Genomic DNA, 20,675 nt, shown 5'->3' with positions numbered 1-20,675 from the left:
CTACAGTCATTAAATTTTGAATAACGTAGTCCTCCACCTGAACGTGGAAACGTGTATCTGGAATTTGTTTCACTGTCTATTTAATATTTAAAAATTTTTTTAATTTAATTTCACATTTTTTGAAACGAATTTTGATTAAAAACTCAACAATTTCAAAGCGAGCAATGGCAACACTGTAGGGAATAAAACAATTTTATCACCAGTGCGCGAGACTGTCTATCGGAAGTTCTGAAGATAAGCTGTTTTTAAAATATGTTTAACCCAAAGCGACGTCACCTAAATGCTCTCGGAACGTGTATGTGTCTATACATGAAAAAAACGCCCGTTTGGGCGTAGTATACAATCTGAAAACTTTCAGATCTTCTTTTTAAATTTTAAATAATTTAAAAATAAAATTAATAAATATTTTTCCTTTTTTAACTGGATGATATTTTATTTAATGAGATGGACTCTTTGAAAATTTCTTTTTACAGATATTTTATTTTAAATTGATTTTTTTTTACAGATATTTTTTTACAGATATTTTCTTCTTTTTACAGAAAATTTCTTTAACTTTTCACAAATATTATTTTTTAACTACAGATATTTTATTTTTTTACAGATATTTTTTTATTTACAGGTATTTTTACAGATATATAATTTCTTTTTACATATATTTAATGTGATTGTTTTTTACACATGCCTGTTTTTAAGATTATAATTCATATGGATGGAGAATCTTCTAGAACGAATTCTTACCGGTTTGGACCAGAATGTTCTCTAAGGCAGCCCAAACGCTATATAAACCCTGCCTGCAAGCGCAGTAGCAGTCGATAGTCATTCTAGCAAGTCTGATTGAAGTTCTGTTTGAAGATATATAATTTCTTTTTACAGATATTTAATGTGATTGTTTTTTACACATGCCTGTTTTTAAGACAAACAGGCATGTGTAAAAAACAATCACATTCGTATTTCTTATTTCTCTCAAATGTCAGCTTGAGTAGCTACCATGGAAGAACAGAAACTAGAACATGATTCTATTCTTGCATTTGATGATGTGATGAAAAATGTGCTAGTACTCCTGGAGCGAAAAGTACAGTTTTGAAGAAAAAGGCCATCTTATTAATGAAGTTCGGAAAATTAGAAACATGTCTAATGTTTTTAATTTTCCGAACAATTTTTAATTTTCCGAATGAAAACAGGATTAATGCTGCAGTAAATTTCATGATTTTGACATGATTCCTGTCACATTAGTAAATAGTGAATGATAATTTTCTAGCAGCAAACGTATTTTCACATGAAGAAACCTGAAGAAAACGTTTTTCGATATTATATAATAGGAAGTAAATTATGTGGGTCGTGATGCGGAATACCTAATCTGAATTTTTCTTTTCTGATTATTTGTTTATATAAATTTTGGTCACGGTATTCAATCGCATATTCGTTTAGAGTTTGTAAATTATACTGATATGTTTATGGCATGTAAAGTTATCTTTTTTTTATGTGTTCCATTTATTTATATTCCGAGAATTGTATCTAATAACTAGTGCTACTTATACTGCACATTATGGATTAAAGCATGTAATGTTTAATGAACTAAGTTTGCCATTTTATCTGTCAATTTCGGCAACTTCTTTTGCCATAACTGTCTGTCATTAATTACTAGCACAGATGGAGAAAATGCCAATATAAAATACATTATTTATATAATAATTTCCTTTTTTATCAATAGACTGCTGCTTTTTTTTTTGTCCGGGTTCGTTGGTTTGGAGCGATTAACGACGACACGTGATAAAGTATCAAAACACAATTTATTTAGCGAGTAGTACTCAGGACAGTCGTAAATGTGTTTTTACAAAAACGTTATCAGACTATAACGGTGAGGACAGCTTCACAGAAAAGCACTAGAGTACAACTCCCGACTCGATTCGGTCGTTTTCGGAACTCAACGTACTCTCCAGACTCTCCACGCTTCAACTAGCGATGCATTCGAAGATACCCTCGATAGCCTCAACGATGAAAACTCTCGGTGTACCAACTCGCAATACACTCGACGACAAACTCGACTCTAGACTACGAGGCACTCCGTAGACTCGCGATTGACTTGCTAGAATGACTATCGACTGCTACTGCGCTTGCAGGCAGGGTTTATATAGCGTTTGGGCTGCCTTAGAGAACATTCTGGTCCAAACCGGTAAGAATTCGTTCTAGAAGATTCTCCATCCGTCTATGTCATATGGCCAATTTTGTCGACAATTGAGCGATTTCTCGCCAACTATGGCAACCCGTTCTTCGTTTACAATTTTCTGACAACCCTAATCCCGCTTTGCGGAGAAGCTAACCTACCGCAGCTGGCTATTTCTTTCCAGAATTAAAACAAACAATTGTTAAATGTTCCGAAAATGTTTTCACGAAATGTTTTTGATAATTCAGTTTTAAAATATTGAATTCGAAAAACTATCAAGGAGAATCATGATTAAGCTAAAAATAATGGCTTTCTTAGCAAACTTAAGTAAACACTAGATGATTATTAATAACCTATCATTTACTAAGCATTCCTATATGTCAGTTACCAAATTTTTAAAATTTCTTTACTTAAAAATCGAATTAATCATTTGGATATTACTCATTTCTTATTCTCTTATCTAAAATGACCAGATTCCTAAAATATCTGCTTTAAATATTTCTTAAGATTATTCCGCAAAAACCACGCTTCACACATTTCCGTTTACTATGATATACACTACCACCGTGTTAATGAAGTTAATAACACTCTTCTCTAAATTTTACTAAACATGTAAGAATTTTAAGTTTTACTAACATTTATTTTATTTTAAAACTTTGCTATCCTCTCTTATTTTACATTTCCGGCCCGAATAAACGCGAACAGATTTGGCTATGCAATTTGAGCTTGCAAACCGTTAAGTATTTAAGTTATGGCTTTTAGTCAAGAGAGTGAGATAGAGACTTCTCGCCACCTTACCTCGCCTACGCGCTTTTCAGTCCGTTCCTGTCTCCCTTTGAGGCCAGAACTTAGTTCTCTTTGATACTTGAAGACGGATTGTAGTTTCCCGCATTCTGCTCACTACATACATAGAGTTTAAAAGGCCAATTTCCGCGTTACTAGTCTTTGTAAAGTATCTTGGTTCTTATTAAATTAAGTTAGTTTTAAATTTAATTTAGTTTAAGTTAGTTTTAAAGTTAATAAATTAAAATAAGTTAATTTTAAAGTTAATAAATTAAATTAAGTTAGTTTTAAAGTTAATAAATTAAATTAAGTTAGTTTTAAAGTTAATAAATTAAATTAAGTTAGTTTTAAAGTTAATAAATTAAATTAAGTTAGTTTTAAAGTTAATAAATTAAGTTAAGTTAGTTTTAAAGTTAATAAATTAAATTTAGTTTTAAAGTTAATAAATTAAATTAAGTTAGTTTTAAAGTTAATTAAATTTAGTTTTAAAGTTAATAAATTAAATTAAGTTAGTTTCTACGCTAAACTCCCTGTTCCTACTCAGGACCCCAGTTATGTTTGCAAAGCCAATTAGAGGAAAAAGCAGTCTTGATAAACTTTCTTCGAAAAGTATTCAGATACCACCCTGATACGCTTAAAACCTTTTCCTAATGTTTTTCTAATAGACATTTCTATACAGCATTTTCAGTATAATGTTCTTAATTTCATTACAATTCTTCTAATAAGGACTAAAATGTAAAATTCTTTTCCGCAATTAGACTTATTTCTGGGGCCAGAAATGCCCTTAAATACGAAAACAAATGCTACTTCTTAATACTAATATATTTTGTTTTTATTTAATTTTTATAAAGGAACAGAAGGAAATATTCGCAAATGTTCGTTAATTATTTTCACTTCCTTTGAAAGGCACTATAGCTTTCTAGTACAGTGTCTCTCTTATGCAATGGTTACATGAGTATATGTTGCATTATAAACATTTGACAGACTGATAAATTCACTGAAATGCATATTTGAATCGTATAAAGTATTGTTACGAATTTGGTATTTAAAAAGCTAATGTTAGTTTAATTATAAATTAAATGGTTTTATTTCTCGCGCAGTGCAGCGCGTGACGAATATTAAAAGAAAGCTAAGCCGGAAAATTGAAAATACAAGAGCGCGTGCATTAAATAAATAAATATCTCTTTTTGATTTCGAGAAAGTACTGGAAAATTCTAGTGCGTGATTTTAAAATCTTATAAAAGGAGGAAAACATCTCAGTTCGTAGTAGTTGCTTAGTTTGTTGTTGTTTAGAAAACTGCTCTTGTTGATTGTAGCGAATTCGCGGATTAGCTTTCTTTAGCTGTTTTGAATTACGTTCTATTGGACATTTGAGTAGTTAAAAGATAACTACTGTGAGATATTGCAATACTGCATGATAATTTGAGAAAATTTAAGCATTTTTGTTGTGTTGTTCATTTTTCATCGGACTTGTGCATTCATTTCATAACGAACCCGTACGCACGCAACAATACATAAAAACTCAAAATATCTGTATTAAAAATTACGAAGTAAATCTTAAACGCTTGTTTCCTCGAAAAAATTCCAGAAAGGATTAAGCATGATTTATATAATAAATGAAGGCGTTATCTTTGTTGTTGCGAAGCTAAGTTTCTCTAGATTGGCAACAAATCCACTAGTGTGCTGTTTCAAATGTAAACAATCAATGGCCGCCATCAAAAACATTATTAGGCTTAGCGGCACTTAAACAATTTTAAAATTGTTGATAATTCTAAACATATTGCATACAGATTTACTAAAGGCATAAAAACTTTAACCGGAAGATAACAACATAATTCAATCATTTTTAAAGCAAAAAATATACAATTTAAAAACATATAAGAGTGAAGAAACTGAGATCACTGAGCCGGGCAACAGAGTAGATATATATATAAATATCTTTATATACGTTTGGTGCGGCCGATTGCAACCAAAATACGAGGTGCACATCTACATGTTATAGCAGTCCTATATACAAAATTTCAACGTTCTGAGGCTACTCGTTTTTGAGTTATGCGAGATACGTACGTACGTACATACGTTCGTTCGTACAGACGCCACGAAAAATTCTCTTCAGAATTCATTTTAAAGCAGTTTTACATACAGCCAATTTTTTTATTTTAAAATACATGCAGCCAATCTTTTATCTTAAAATTTACAGCCAATTTTTTTTTAAATACATAGTCTATCTTAAGAAACATACAGCCAATCTTTTATCTTAAAAACAATTCATAAATTTCGGGACAAGGGTTTCTTTCCAAGGTCTTGAATATAACTCCCTAAAACCACGTTTCAGAAAATTTCATTTTAGTTAAAATGCATTTCATTTGTCAAAAAATTAATTAAATATTCGAAAAATATATATAATTATTTTAAATGCCATCGAATGTAGAGAAGCAATATAAAATATTTGTTCTTATAGTAAATTATTAAATTGTTAATAACTTTGTATTTACGCATCGTATTGAAACAACAAGTATCAAAATAAAGCTCTGATAACCGTTATATATCAATAAGGTTAGATTGTTTAAATACAGCAATCCACACAATTATCTTCCTAAAAAGAACGATACCTTCATGGAGAATTCTCTAAGCGAAAATGCATCGTATACGTGAAGCAACAGCCCGTCCGTTTCATTGCGATCAAAGTTCCAGCCTTAACCAAGAGTCCACTGGTCGGAAAAATATAACTAAGTAATGCGTAAAAATGCACTGTTTAATTTGGTTTAAAAAAAGAAGCAAAGAGTAAATTCAAAACATTATAACAAAAAATAAAATGCTGAAAGTAGTAATAATCATGAGTTGAAAACCAATCAAAAGCAAATATCATTCTAGATCGAACGTATTTCTCCTTTACAAAACAAACACGGGATCAAGATGCGAAGGGTTTGGGTTATGTATCTCCTAAATCCGCTAATCTCCTACAGAAAAAGAGTGCTAAGTGATATTAGTGCATTTAGAACTAACTCTAGCCGAAAAGGAGTTCTCAAATCAAGATGAGCAGATTCCATCTATCATTTAGCCTTGTCAAGAACTTTACAGCTGCCTAGAAAAGAACATTTCCAGATTTGGATAAGAAATAGTCAACTATCCTAAAGTAACTACCGAGAAAAGTGGATTTTCCAAGTTCGAGTCAGCAACAGGTTTCTGAAATGAAAACTATTTACACCGTAACTCCACAGAGATCCGCACTGGGTTTGAATTTGTTTAACATCTGCATAGACGTCTCTCCGAAATATCTTAAAATACTAATATTGCTAAACATGCAGAATGCACTGTTATCTCGCAAAAATACGTCAAGCCATAAGTAAACTAAATATTTCTTTAAATGCTACTCACAACTGCTCTCCGAAAAATTAAATTTAGTATGATAAGGTAGTGTATTCTTTTCCGAACATACAACGGAAACAATAAGATTGCCATAAACGTCAGTATAAACGAAAAATCAACTATCGGTCTTATCCTGTATTAAAACAATTAAAGGTGGTTTTAGGTACCCCATTGAATTTTAAATGTCACATTAAAAATATAGTTTACAATGCCAAGCATGTCTTTATAAGCGCAAAGTTTTATTTAAAAGGTAAACTAAATTTAGATTAGATTTAATGTTTAACGAACCATTCTTTATGTATGTCCAGAAGGGAGTATCTCTGTCTAAAAACTACAGAAAAAATTCAGTCAATCCAATATAAAAATCTGCAAGAAAATGTCTAATCCACCTTGGTATGCCAGGAAAGCATTATCATACAAAGGAAATTTAAAAGGAAAAAATGTGCATACATTATAGAGATTACACCTTATAGATGCTACGGTACTTACGTACTATCGCAACCATCTTAGTAAAAGTAGCCAAATTTTCAGAAAATGCCAAACTCTGGCAACCACTCACACAAGCATTCTTCCGGCGACGAAGAGCGTAACAATCGTTTCAGTCAAGAAATACTGCCATTTTCGTATGCGTTCTGTCTTGTTATATTCCAAGCTCCAACGATTTTTTATGCACAAATCGTGATATGTTTTGTCTTAAGCTTTGTTTTAAAATACGAATTTGTGGAATTCGCCAGCAATGGAAGAAACTACGGAAATATTTTGGCAGTAATATACAATTTTACTGATCGTTTTCTAGACGAAACAAAGAGGAAATGCGTTTTCTAAATAGCTGGTGCTACTGAAGATTGCACGAAGCCGAGTCTCCGCAATTTTCTGATGTATTTTCAAGTGAAAATAGATCGCTGTGTACTTCGGGAGAAGAATAACACAAAAAAAGTTACAGATAGTTAAGATTCGAAAAAGAATGTAAGTGTTTTATTTTTTTAATATAAGACATCATCCTTATTTAATAATTCAGATTAGTATCATAAATTTCTAAAATATGTTTTCTTTTCCTATGCTGATATTGTTTACCAGTCTTACTATAAATATCGATAGTATGGAAATCTTTCTAAACAGAAGGTCCCACAACCATCAACTTGCCCATACTAAGTAAGTTTTACATTTTAATCCGTAAAACATCACGTTTTCTCATTTTTCATCTTGCCTGCTTCCAAAAAAGTACCTAACGTCTCTACAAAGGCGCCCAAACTAAAAAGGGGTTCGGGCGTCATTGTAGATAATTCTCCACACCCAGAATTTCGCGCCCGGGTCCCCTAAAAACCCCAGTCACCCTTTAAAAGGGGGCTGTATATAAGGCATTTCTCCCGCCTTCTTTGCATGCCTTCGTGGTGAGGTGGTCTGCACGCTGAGCGCGTATTCCAGAGGTCCGCGGTTCGATTCTCGGGGAAGGAGTTGCTAATTTTTCATCTTGCCTACTTCCAAAAAATACCTAATGTCTTTCTTTACACAGGAATTAGATTAAAAATTGAAGACAAATTTGCACTTGTACCATGAGTGAATCAGATAAAATCGTATAGAAATAAGACTGAAATTTTAGAATGGAACCTAAACAAAACTCGTAACATCACTCATGTAGTATTTATAATTTTGTTAAACCTTTTTGTGTATTTTACTAAGTTCTGCTTTCCACTGTAAACTGAACATTACATATTTACTGAATATAGAATTAACTATATTCTAAAGAAACGAAGTAGAATTTATTGCTTGTCTGGCACTTTAGCCCATTTTCAGTAGAAATAAAATGAACGTTTTTATTCCTTTAAAACTCAAGTGTGTAGCGATGAGCTCATAAGAGAAAGCTATTTTGGCACGGAATCCATGGACAGCATTTGAAGTGGAAACCGTTTTTATTGGCCCAATATTAAGCGAAACTGAGCCAGAAATAAAGCAATTACTCCAAAAATACTGTTAAATTTCGAGATAAGCTGTGGATATATTATCTGCATGCGTGGATTGCTGTAAATTCATTGGCTGATAAGTGACAAACTCTTTTTCTTTACAAACAATTTTCATAGAAATTGAAAGCAACGCAACACAAGGATTTTTAAGCAACTAATATTCTATTAGTTAAGACGAACATTCTATTCATTTCTGTTTCAATAAATGTTAATCAACAAACTCATAGAAAAAAATCTGATGTGTACACCACATGACTTCCTTGTACGGAATATTAAATTATACGCATTTTTCTTGCATTTCATTTAAACTTATAAGATTGAATTAAACCTACTTCGCCGACAGCGCATAAACCACAATAGAATAAATGCATTCTTTAAAATTCACTTTGTTTACCATAGCGACACTCTGGCAAAGGGTTTACTTAACAGTATTATATGTATTGTGGTATTGTATCTACTGTATCGCATTGTATTGTGGTACTGTATAGTATTGTATAGTATCTTATATCAGTTGGCTTTTAGTACAGTTAAATATGTTAATTTTTTTTGTATTGTATTGTATTGTAATATTGTATAGTATTGTATGGTATCTTATATTCGTTAACTTTTATGCAGGCTAAATATGTTATTTTTATTCCTCATAATCGTATAATTAGCCTTATTGCATGTTTTTCCGACAATACCACGTGATCAATTGTATTGTACCGCTTTGCATTCTGTTACTAAGTTTGGTACGAATCCTGTACCATAATTGCTAGTAACCAATGTATCGACCTTTGTGTACCTTAAACATAGTTGCATGCTAAATATATTTTGTATAAAATATACCTTTTTCCTAACTATTGTTGTACTATCGGGATTGAATGCGTACCGAGATCAAATTATATTGTACGCTACCTACTTCTTCTGTATCACATCACTACCTGCGGTATTGTAACATGACTTTGTCATAGCGAATATCTAGTTTATTTCACTGACTTTCAATATGTTGCTTTGTCAAATATATGTACTTGGCTATGCAATGTATCCCGATCCAGTTGTTAGTCTTCTGAATTAAGTCGAATTCTGAATGCTTTACGCATTTCCCATGTATCAGTACTTCCAGTCACACACTGATGGCTATTGTATTCTTTTATTTTTATTTCTTTTGGTATATCCTCTGTGTATTGCTGTAATCATTTACATTCATTATGTCACTATGTTCTCTATTTTTATGTTATATTGTCATTAAGTCTAATTCTACTGTCTATATTTTACTCATTGTATATTATTGGGCTGCCCAACATCAGACTGTACTTTAGCTTATGTATATTCTATATTTGTGTGTATTACACCTTTGTAAAATTTTTGCTTATTTTCAAAACTCGCCCTTTTTGGCCCCGCATGCTTTTGTTATTTTATTTAATAAATGTGGGGCCTGGGCGGTTGTTGGGACTGTCTTTCGTGGGCATTTGGTCTGTTGGACTGCCCCCGGGTTGAATTTGGCTCTGGGTTTGGGCGCCCGGTGCGTGACGTCTTGTGATTCCTCTTTAGGCTCTAGATATAGGTGGACGTGGTGCTATACCGATTAACCTTTTGGTAAAGGGACAGTGCCCACGTCCTCCGTTGCTTATCGCTTAACAGTATTATATTTCGTTCATATTATAATTCAGAATGCACAAAATTTACATCATTTAAAGAATTATCTAATCGTTGCCACAAGTTCTATTCAAATACTATAACAAAGCTAGAACAATGTATAAAAGAAATTAAGCAAACAAAACGAAAAAGAAACAGTTTTTCACAGACGATTGAGTATTTCTCATTTAATTAATTCAGTTTTCACTTCGCGACAAGGCAAAAATACACAAAAACTCAAAATATCTGTATTAAAAATTAGGAAGTAAATCTTAAAAAAACATCCATTTATTCCCCATTATTTCCTCGAAAAAATTCCAGAAAGGATTAAGCATGATTTAATTCGCAATAATAAATGAAGGCGTTATTTTTGTGTTGCGAAGCTTAGTCTCTCTAGATTGGCAACAAATCTACAATTCTGCTGTTTCAAATGTAAACAAATTTTATATACATTTTTATAAATTATTTTATATACATTTTATATACATTTTTATTTATTACATACATATTTATAAATATATTTATATACATTTGGCGCGGCCGATTAAAACAAAATACGAAGTGCACATCTACATGTTATAGTAGTCTTATATACAAAATTTCAACGTTCTGAGGCTACTCGTTTTTGAGTTATGCGAGATACGTACGTACGCACGCACGCACGTACGTACGTTCGTACACACGTACGTACATACGTTCGTACAGGCGGCACGAAAAATTCTCTTCAGAATTCATTTTAAAGCAGTTTTTTAGTTTTTTTGGAGGAAAAGAGTCTTTTATTCTGTCCTTACGTATAGATATCACGCAAAGACATCATTAAATTGCCTTTGAAAGCGGTCAGTGTGGATTATTTTCGTTGAAATATGCTGCCTGAAGCTTTTCGCGATTACAATACTTCCTTTTTACTTCGTACAAGGAAGTAAAAAACAGAATAAAAAACTGCGTTAAGTATCAGAAACGTTAAATCATTTTGGTAATTTCAAAAATACGAAACTTTTTTTAATGATATATATCACGGAAGTGCTTTCCTAAAATCAAGACATTTTTGGTCATGGGAAATGAAACCCACAAACCTCCTATTTTCAGTCTTTAAATTGGTGAATCAAATTAACTGTATATTCATATATTTATTAATACAGTGGACACTAAGTGATACATCCGGCTGATAACATACTCATAAATGACATGCTAAAGCGTATCAAGATATTGATTATAAACTAATTACAGGTTAAGCCAAGTAGATTGGAGTTTTATATTTTTAAGAGTAATTATGGCTGCGAAAATTGCCCGATTTATTTCTTCCAGGTCTCCTATACCATTTCATACATCTGAACGCATTGCTTAAAATCTCTTAGTACGTAAATCAGGTGTTAAATTAAATGGGCCATATGAATATTGAAATACATCCAGTATAACCGTAATATAGAAATAAGGAAGGGTACCGAAATAAATTTCGTTGAACTGCCAAGTTATCTTACAGTACATATTGCAGTTCAATTAAGGAAAACCAAAATATTTTCTGCTCATTAAAGTTTAAGGAAATTTGTAAAACATTCCATGCTCACATATTAATATTTTCAACCAATGTCCGGCAGCGCCAATCATTTATGTTAATTACCTAGAACTGAATACCAAAACTGAGCTCCTACATTGCTTGAAATACGCAAATTAAAGGATTGACAACGTGTTGCCCATGGATACATGTTCGAATTCGGATAGGTAAAAATTATTTAAATTTAATGTAATTTAACCCGGCGGAAGTCGCACCAAGAAAAGTTACTAGAGTGGGCGCGTGGGGTATCACATACCCCAATATTTAAAATACGATAAAAAATAGTTTTATTTAGTTTTAAAGCTGTTTTTCTTGTTCTCGTGTATTATAAATGCGCGAATCATAATTGGGTTTCAAAAAATTAATTTCCAAAATAATCTTAGAGTTAAAATGAAAATAATAAAAAAATAAACATCATGCGTCTAAGTTTCATTGCATCTTTAATACACAATACTTATTTTATTTCTTTACACTTTGAACAAAAATACATTCATGTGTTCTTGGCACAGAATGTTCTCACATTTTAAACATTGCATTCACGTTCTTCTGTCCTTGGCGCGATTACAATGAAAGTGAATGCCTTGCAAATTTATCACATCTTTCATACTTAGTTGTTTCGAATTTCATGTATTCGTTTTAATTCTTCGTCGAAACTTCTGCTTTTGTTTTGCATGTAGTACGTCAGTTTCTTGGTAAAGTATTAATCTCCGATCTTTGTTCAATACTTTTTTTCATTAATTGTAATGCTAAGTCCTTCAAAAACAGACTTCTGTTTCTGGTTGGCGGATTAGCAGTTGAATGTAATATAATTCAAACATTCAGTGCAGGAAAGAAAATTACCATTGGCAATCTCCTTGTTATTCTGGCAATTGAATAATTGGCTGACATTTCATGCCACATATTCACTGCTCCTTTAGTCATATTATAAAAACATTTAATACCTGACGTTGCATTTTGTCCAATAGTATCACCTATAGTATGATCGTTATATAATGCTGAAAGCATAAGAACAGTTTTTCCTTTTTTAGGAACATCAGGAATTAACGTTTTATCTTTTTCGAAACCAAAACAGTGTAGAAAATATTCCTAGTTTCATCTTCAGTTTCCGAAAACCAATCTTCATCGCTTTCAAATATTTCTAAAAAATCTCACAGGCGTTGCATCTCCAATTCATAGGGAGTCATTCTTTTTACCATAATGCGGTTAGAAATTTTTAAGAATTTAATGTCGAGTACTTTAAAATCACTTGCGAGTAGAAATAATTACTGTTACACTCTAGAAATAAATTTCTGAACTAAATATTCGGTCAGAAAAACACTTACGCGGACAGGCGCATGGGGTGTGTCATACCCCAGTTCCAACAAAATACCGATAAATCTTTTTCTGAAACACACAGGCAAAGAAAAAGCGGTTCTGAAAGTCAACCACAACTAGAAACTCAGCTACTGAATGCAGCACAGAATTTCAGTTTCACAAGTTAGGAATATTCTACTTTTATGTAGGGGTGGGGTATGATACACCCCACGCGCTTTCCCGCGGGTTAATATTGTTTCTCAGAGAGATCAGTATTCATTGCTTATGGATTAAATGCATCAATTAAGAGGAGAGAAGAAATGTTGAATAATTTGTAGGCTCAGGAAGAAAACATAAACAAAGGTCATTGTTCTGAAGACCTCAATATTTCTTAAAGTGATACACCAGGAATGTGGAGCCGCTTTAAGCAATGAATCAATAAGTACATTGCCTAGTGGAGAGCAAGCAAGAGCAGAAACCGAATATGAAAACCGTTTTTTTTTTCATTGTCCGCTGTAAGAAACTGCGAAGTGAATACGTAAGAGATTGTTTTAGATTATCAGGCTGTCATGGTAAACTCAATCAACTGTTTAAGTTTGGACATCAATGCTAGAAAATCAATTATGTGTATCCCAATTATCTTATCTACCAAAGAGACCTGTTTAATATAATGTCATCGTCATGTATAGTACATAGGGAATGAAATCTGATACTGCTTACTGATAAATCCATATATATCCCGAACTATGATTCTAGCTGTGGTTTGATTTGCAGGGAGCAAGGAACGTGTAACTTGAATTTCCTTGTTCGTGAAAGATCCCATTTTCATGGAAACGGTTTTATAATTTGGTGGGAGGGGGAAGATCATAAAAATTTTTCTTTGATTATAGAAAACTGCATTTCTATGATCAAAGTTCAGGACCCGCACACGATTACGTGAACGAGAACTTGAAACTTCGTGTATGGCTGTTAAGAAGTAGTGTTTGTCCAGACTTTTAAATGGATGACAATGTTCGCTCGCATCGAACATTTATGGTGTAATATTCATAGGGATAAACATACATGAATATGACTTCACTTTCCAAGTCTGAAGCCAGAAGTAGGTCAACCTTCACCCTACTTCATCTGTCTTCCCGTTCTCGTATGGGCCTTTGTCCACTTTATTGTTATATTCTATTAGTTAAGACGTATGGGCCTTTGTCCACTTTATTGTTATATTCTATTAGTTAAGACGTATGGGCCTTTGTCCACTTTATTGTTATATTCTATTAGTTATATTTATTATTCTCGTATGGGCCTTTGTCCACTTTATTTTTATATTCTATTAGTTATATTTATTGTTCTCGTATGGGCCTTTGTCCACTTTATTGTTAATATTCTATTAGTTAAGACGAGCATTCTATTCATTTCTGTTTCAATAAATTTAAACTCTTAGAAAAAAAACAGAATCTATATCTAGTATTGGCCTTTGTCCACTATATCTCGTATGGGCCTTTATCCGCTTTATTGTTATATTCTATTAGTTATATTTATTGTTCTCGTATGGGCCTTTGTCCACTTTATCGTTAATATTCTATTAGTTAAGACGAGCACTCTATTCATTTCTGTTTCAATAAATTTAAACTCTTAGAAAAAAAAAAGAATCTATATCTCGTATGGGCCTTTATCCACTTTATTGTTATATTCTATTAGTTATATTTATTGTTCTCGTATGGACCTTTGTCCACTTTATTGTTAATATTCTATTAGTTAAGACGAGCATTCTATTCATCTCTGTTTTAATAAATTCTATGGATGTCGTAGTTCTATGGGTGTCGATGATAATCTCGACAATATTTGCAATGCTTGTTTAATTTTAAAGCTACAAATATGGTTCATAGCTCTGCTAATATTTATAAAGGACTGCGCATCAAATAAATAAAAAATTAAGTTTTCATTCATTGGTGCAGCATTTTTATACATAAAATAATTACAATTTTTCTTTCCATTAACATTGTATTTGCTTTCTTTTATGCTAGAACTAACTACGCGTACGAGTTTGCAGAAAATTAAAATTCAATGGTTTTATAAAGTAAAAGTAATTATAAGTAGTTTATTTGATACACTAGACGTGACGATGACATTATACTAAAAAGGTCCTTAATAGCCGAAGTTTAAAACAAATAATTCGGGTAAAAGCCTGTAAATAGTGATCAGTTTGCAAGCTGTTGAATATACGGGATATTTGATCTAAACAAATGTTTAAGAGATTACGCGCCATAACTGCAAGCATTGCTGGTTTTATCGTCAACAAAATCATAACAACATTTATTGCTGGTTTTATCGTTAGAAATTTGAAAACTAACCTTTGAACAATGAGCTTTTTGTACTGTAAGGTACATTTTAATTTTTTAACAGTTATTACTTCCTTGTACGAAGTAAAAAGGAAGTATATTCCTATTTTTGTTTCAGGCAGCATATTTCAACGAAATTATCCATTTTGACCGCTATCGAATGCAATTTAACGATGTTTTTGCGTGATATCTGTACGTAAGGACAGAATAAAATACTCTTTTCCTTCAAAAAAAATTATAAAACTACTTTAAAATAAATTCTGAAGAGAAATTTTCGTGGGGTCTGTACGAACGTATGTACATACGTGCGTACGTAAGTACGTACGTACGTATCTCGTATAACTCAAAAACGAGTAGCCTCTGAACGTTGAAATTTTGTATATAGGACTGCTATAACATGTAGATGTGCACCTCATATTTTGGTTGTAATCGGCCGCACCAAACATATATAAATATATTTATATATACATCCACTCTGTTACCCGGCTCAGTGATCTCAGTTTCTTTACTCTTATATGTTTGTAAGTTGTGCATTTTTTACTTTAAAAATGATTGAATTATGTTGTTTTTACCTTCCGGTTAAGGATTTTATGCCTTTAGTAAATCTGTGGGCGATAGTTTTAGAATTATCGGCAATTTTAAAGTTGTTTAATTGCCGCTAAGCCTGTTTTTAATGGCGGCCATTGATGTTTACGTTTGAAACAGGAGACTAGTGGATTTGTTGCCAATCTAGAGAAACTTAGCTTCGCAACAACAAAGATAACGCATTCATTTATTATTGCCAATTAAATCATGCTTAATTCTTTCTGGAATTTTTTCGAGGAAATAAGTGTTTGAGATTTACTTCGTAATTTTTAATATAGATATTTTGAGTTTATTTTTGCCTTCTCGCGAAGTGAGAATTGAATTAATTCAATGAGGAATACTCAATCGTCTGTGAAAAACTGTTTCTTTTTTGTTTTGTTTGCTTAATTTCTTTTATACATCATTCTAGCTTTATTATAGTATTTGAATAGAACATGTGGCAACGATTAGATTATTCTATTCTTTAAATGATATAAATTTTGTGCATTATGAGTTATAATATGAACGAAATATATACGTTAACTGTTATATAATTATTGGATTATATAACAGTTAACTTAGTTTACATTATATAATTATTATATAAGTTAACTGTTATATAATTATTAATACTGTTAAGTGAATCTAGCGCCAGAGTGTCGCTATGGTAAACAAATACTAGAGTGAATTTTAAAAAATGCATTTATTCTATTGTGGTTTATGCGCTGTCGGCGAAGTAGATTTAATTCAATCCAATAAGTTTAAATGAAATGCAAGAAAAAATGCGTATAATTTAATATTCCATTTTAATATTCCAATACAGGGAAGTCATGTGGTGTACACATCAGATTTTTTTAAGTTTGTACCACTTTCCTATCCCTTCTAGCTTCAGTTTACAATCCCTTATAAGAGTGAGTTTTTAGAATCGCGTTAAATGCAAATGAGAAATAGATAGTATTTAAGTTCCACAGACTCACCAGAGGGATTTAGGATTCCTGAATAACACGCGTTTTCCTTTTGACTACGTCTCTCTAACGGTTACTACGCTCGGCCGTATTATGTGCCTTTTGATAGCTTCGCTGGCTAATTTAATAACATGGGCCAGCTAGTTTAGAAATGTGCTAGGTTCGGGTAAATCTCTTTAGTTATTCATTAGTTAGTTCTTATTTCTTACATTTTGAATACAGAGACCAATCACTTGTGGTCTGAACGTAAGAATATAAAAACTACTAACTCTAACTAAAAACTTTGAATTAGTATACAAGTGCCTAGCACTAAGATTGGCCTTTATTTAAAGAAAGGTACGTATGTAGTACGCCGAGCTGCTAAAACTACGATACGTCTGCAGTTATCTATACGTCAATACGTCGGTCTCTGTATTCCGGCCCAAGTGAAAGCTTTCTTGTACGTTCTGAGAAAGCAGCCTACTGTAAATCTTTATTTTGAGCAAATAAAGGGTAATTAACCCTGCTTAAGTTTACGTTTCTGTTCACGGACTTAAGCGATTATTCGCTCAGTATTTCATTAGGATCCTCGCCATTACATTTAACAAGATAATAATGAGGAACCCTACAGTACTACAGGCAATATTGTAAGGATCCTAAGTTTTACTAACGTTTATTTTATTTTAAAACTGTACCATCACTTCTTATTTTCTACTTCCGGCCAGAATTAAACGCTTTAACTTGTTTATGCAAATTGTCTTGCTAACGCCAAGTTCTTATGTTGGGGCTTTTTGCCAAGAGAGAAGAGAGGAAGGAGTTATAAGGAAGGAAGCCGCTTGCCACTGTAGTTTTACGAGTTTACACTCTGTTGCTGGTTGCCTTCAAGGCCATATGTTTAGCCCTCTTGATAATTGCAGACGTATCGTAGGTTTAGCAGCTCGGCGTACTACATACGTACCTTTCTTTAAATAAAGGTCAATCTTAATGCTAGGCACTTGTATACTAATTCAAAGTTAGTTTTTAGTTAGAGTTTAAGTTAGTAGTTTTTATATTCTTACGTTCAAACCACAAATGGTTGGTCTCTGTATTCCGAAGTTTCGTAAATTCCTGTAAAGTATAGAAAATAAAGGGTTTCGTATACCCTTCCTGCTTGTATTGTCTACTTCACACGTTCTTGAACATAACTTGAGTAAGCTCCCTGTTCCTATTCAGGACCGGCCCACCAGCGGCCGAGCGGTAAAGTCGCTGAACACTGGTAGTTGGGTCCGAGGTTCGAATCCCGCGAATGGGCTGGCTGCATGGGTGTTTTCGTGGTTTTCCCCATGTGTAACGTGTATACGAGCCAGTTTCCCTTAGAAAGTCCTCCATGAAAGGCATCCCTCCTCTTAGGCAGATAGCCCTAGTGTGCTTTGCCATAAATAAATACACCACACCACACCACACCTATTCAGGACCATTCATGTTTCCAAAGCAAGTCAAAAGAAACACTAGTCCTGATAATATCAGTCTTCATTCATTAATAATTCAAAAGAGCAATGAATGCTCGTTTCCAATCGAATGATGCTTTATATATATGAAAAGAAATGGAGGAAACTTTTCGAAAGTGCATAGCTTTAAATGACTAAACATTTCCGATCATTACAACTATTATCATATCGGCTGTATCAGAACACTTTATTGGAAGAGAAGTATCTTTTAGCTTGCCATTTGTTAGATACAGATCAGACTGAAAACCATGTTGTATATTTAATTCAAGAAATAAATAAACATTATTATCTAATGTTGATGTACAAAATTACCGGAAAAATTATTCAATCAGTCCATAAATTCGTCAGCATTTTTTGGTAAATTTGTAAATAATATAAAAAACACAATTTAACATTTTAATCAGTTATATATTTTCCTCCATTATCTACAATGTCTCGCCATCTTACAGGCAGCTTTTTTATGCTATTGCAGTAGAAAGACTCTGGTTTTGATGCAAAAAAACTTGAAAGTTCATAGTGTACATGCCGTTTAAAATTTAATTTTTTTCCTAGTAAAAAAATTTGTAAGGCACGAAATAAGCGAAAATCACTTGGGGCAATATCTGGGGAGTAAGCAAGATGTGGTAAAAGCTCCCAATTAAATTCCCTAAATTTTGCAGCGTTGTTCGAGCCGTATGCGGTTATCATGATGAAACAACACTTTCTTGATATTCACCCATCGTAGGCGTTTCTTGATCAATTCTGAGTTTTGACGGCAAAGTTGTTCACTACAAACTTCTGAATGAATCGTTTGATTTGGTTCAACCAGTTAAAAACGTCCTGAAACGGGGCTCATCATCAATGCCGCTTTTTCCAACTTTAAAGTTTTTAAACCATTTCTGGACAGTCCTCACACTAATAGTGTGTTCACCACGTACACTATTAATTTTTATCGCTGCATACCTGACAGATTCACCACACGACAATAAAAAAATGTAGCCTAGCACGTTTCTACTGATTATCTATATTCATCTTCTATGGGTACTAAAATGCGTTTGATATTTACGAAAGTTGGTGGTGAACTGAATAATATGTTAGTCAAACGATCACAAGTTTCAACAGTTTCAAAATTGTATTGTTTTAGTAAATGCGTCATAGTGAATTCCACGCATACTCTTAATACGCACGAACTTATGGACTAACCCGATACATTCCCAAAAATTAACATATATATATATTTAATAAATTAGTTCTGGTTAAAGAATAATTTTTGCCTTTATTAGTCAAGTATAATCAAGGCTTTGAAAGTAAAGAAGAAAGAACGTTAAAAATGAAAATAAGTATTAAAACGTTCTTGATTTATTTTTTAAATGCAAATTTTTTGATTTTGTTAAAATTTTAAGTGATATTTTTACTAAATGTTCATTCGTTTAATTTTTATCTCATTACCCCAAACGGGCAATTTTCCCAGAAGGACTATTAATTTCGTTTTGACATTTTCCGTTGATTCATTATAAATGTCGGTTCACTTTTCAAATTGTTTCCAGCAAATATTACAGCGCTGTATTATATTTAAAGAAATTAGGTAATGAAGAATCTGCATAAATGTATGTATATTTCTCGCATTGTGATAAAACAATGGTACCTAGAGCCATCAAATTTTGAATAAGGTAATTCTCCACCGAATATGGGCATGTGCAAGCCCTATTTTGGAATTTGATTTATTATCGAATTCATATTTTGTAAAACTTTACCGAATTTTTGAATAACCTCAACGATTTCAAAGCGAAAAATGGCAACACAGTAAGGAAAAAAAAAAACATTTTTATCTCCAGCGCTCGAAACTGTGTATCGGAAATTCTAGAGATATACTTATTTTAAAATTATTTTACGATATTGTTGTTTAATTAAATTTTATGGTTTAATCGTGAAGAAATTATATTTGATAAATAAAGGTAACACACAAAATGTTGAAAAAACACCCCTTTGAGCGTAATGTAAACTCTGAAAATTTAAAATTGTTAATAAGTTTTCTGTTTTATAATAGTCTCCAGAAATATCATGCATGTGTTGTACATCACAAAAAAAAGATTAAAATAAGTTATTTGCGTTATACATCTCCATAGAAATCTATTTCCCCTTAAAATTATTATAGGCTGCAACTTAAATATTTATGTTTAGTGATATATAAAATGCATTACGAATTCTTTGCTTAGTGTATATCTTAATTCTTATTAAGCTTTTGACAGTTAGCATGAGGTGAGGTAAGTATTTAAATACAAGGAGAGTAAGAGATTGTGGGTTACAGCCGAAAACATCGCGGCAAAAACATCGCGGACGAAAACGTCGCGGAGAAAACAACGCAAGGCGAAAACGTCGTGTTACAAAACATGGTGGGAGAAAACATCGCAAAGAGAAAACATCGCAGTTCTAAAACATCGTGGTACAAAACATCGTCGTCGAAAATAAAGCGGTTCAAAAACTTCGCAGTTTAAAAACATCGTCGTCGAAAATATCGTGGTAAAAAATAAAGTGTCTACAAATCATCGCATGATGATAACATCGCAGACATGCTTTCTTTTAAGGCTTTAATAACTGTAATGGATATTCCCATAATGATTTGTGAGCG

The 20,675-nt window shown here is 32.4% G+C and overlaps 1 protein-coding gene across 1 annotated transcript in view; it reads right to left on the bottom strand.

Annotated features, from left to right (window-relative positions):
* The window catches only part of LOC118179507 (neprilysin-1-like), a 402,935-nt gene that overhangs the window by 167,696 nt on the left and 214,564 nt on the right, over window positions 1-20,675 (bottom strand). The window lies entirely within an intron of this gene.

The sequence above is a fragment of the Stegodyphus dumicola genome, chromosome 12, assembly GCF_044657685.1.
Source record: "Stegodyphus dumicola isolate Sdum_Otavi_A_Nest chromosome 12, ASM4465768v1".
Lineage (NCBI taxonomy): Eukaryota > Metazoa > Arthropoda > Arachnida > Araneae > Eresidae > Stegodyphus > Stegodyphus dumicola.
This window is presented reverse-complemented; position numbering and strand designations above follow the sequence as displayed.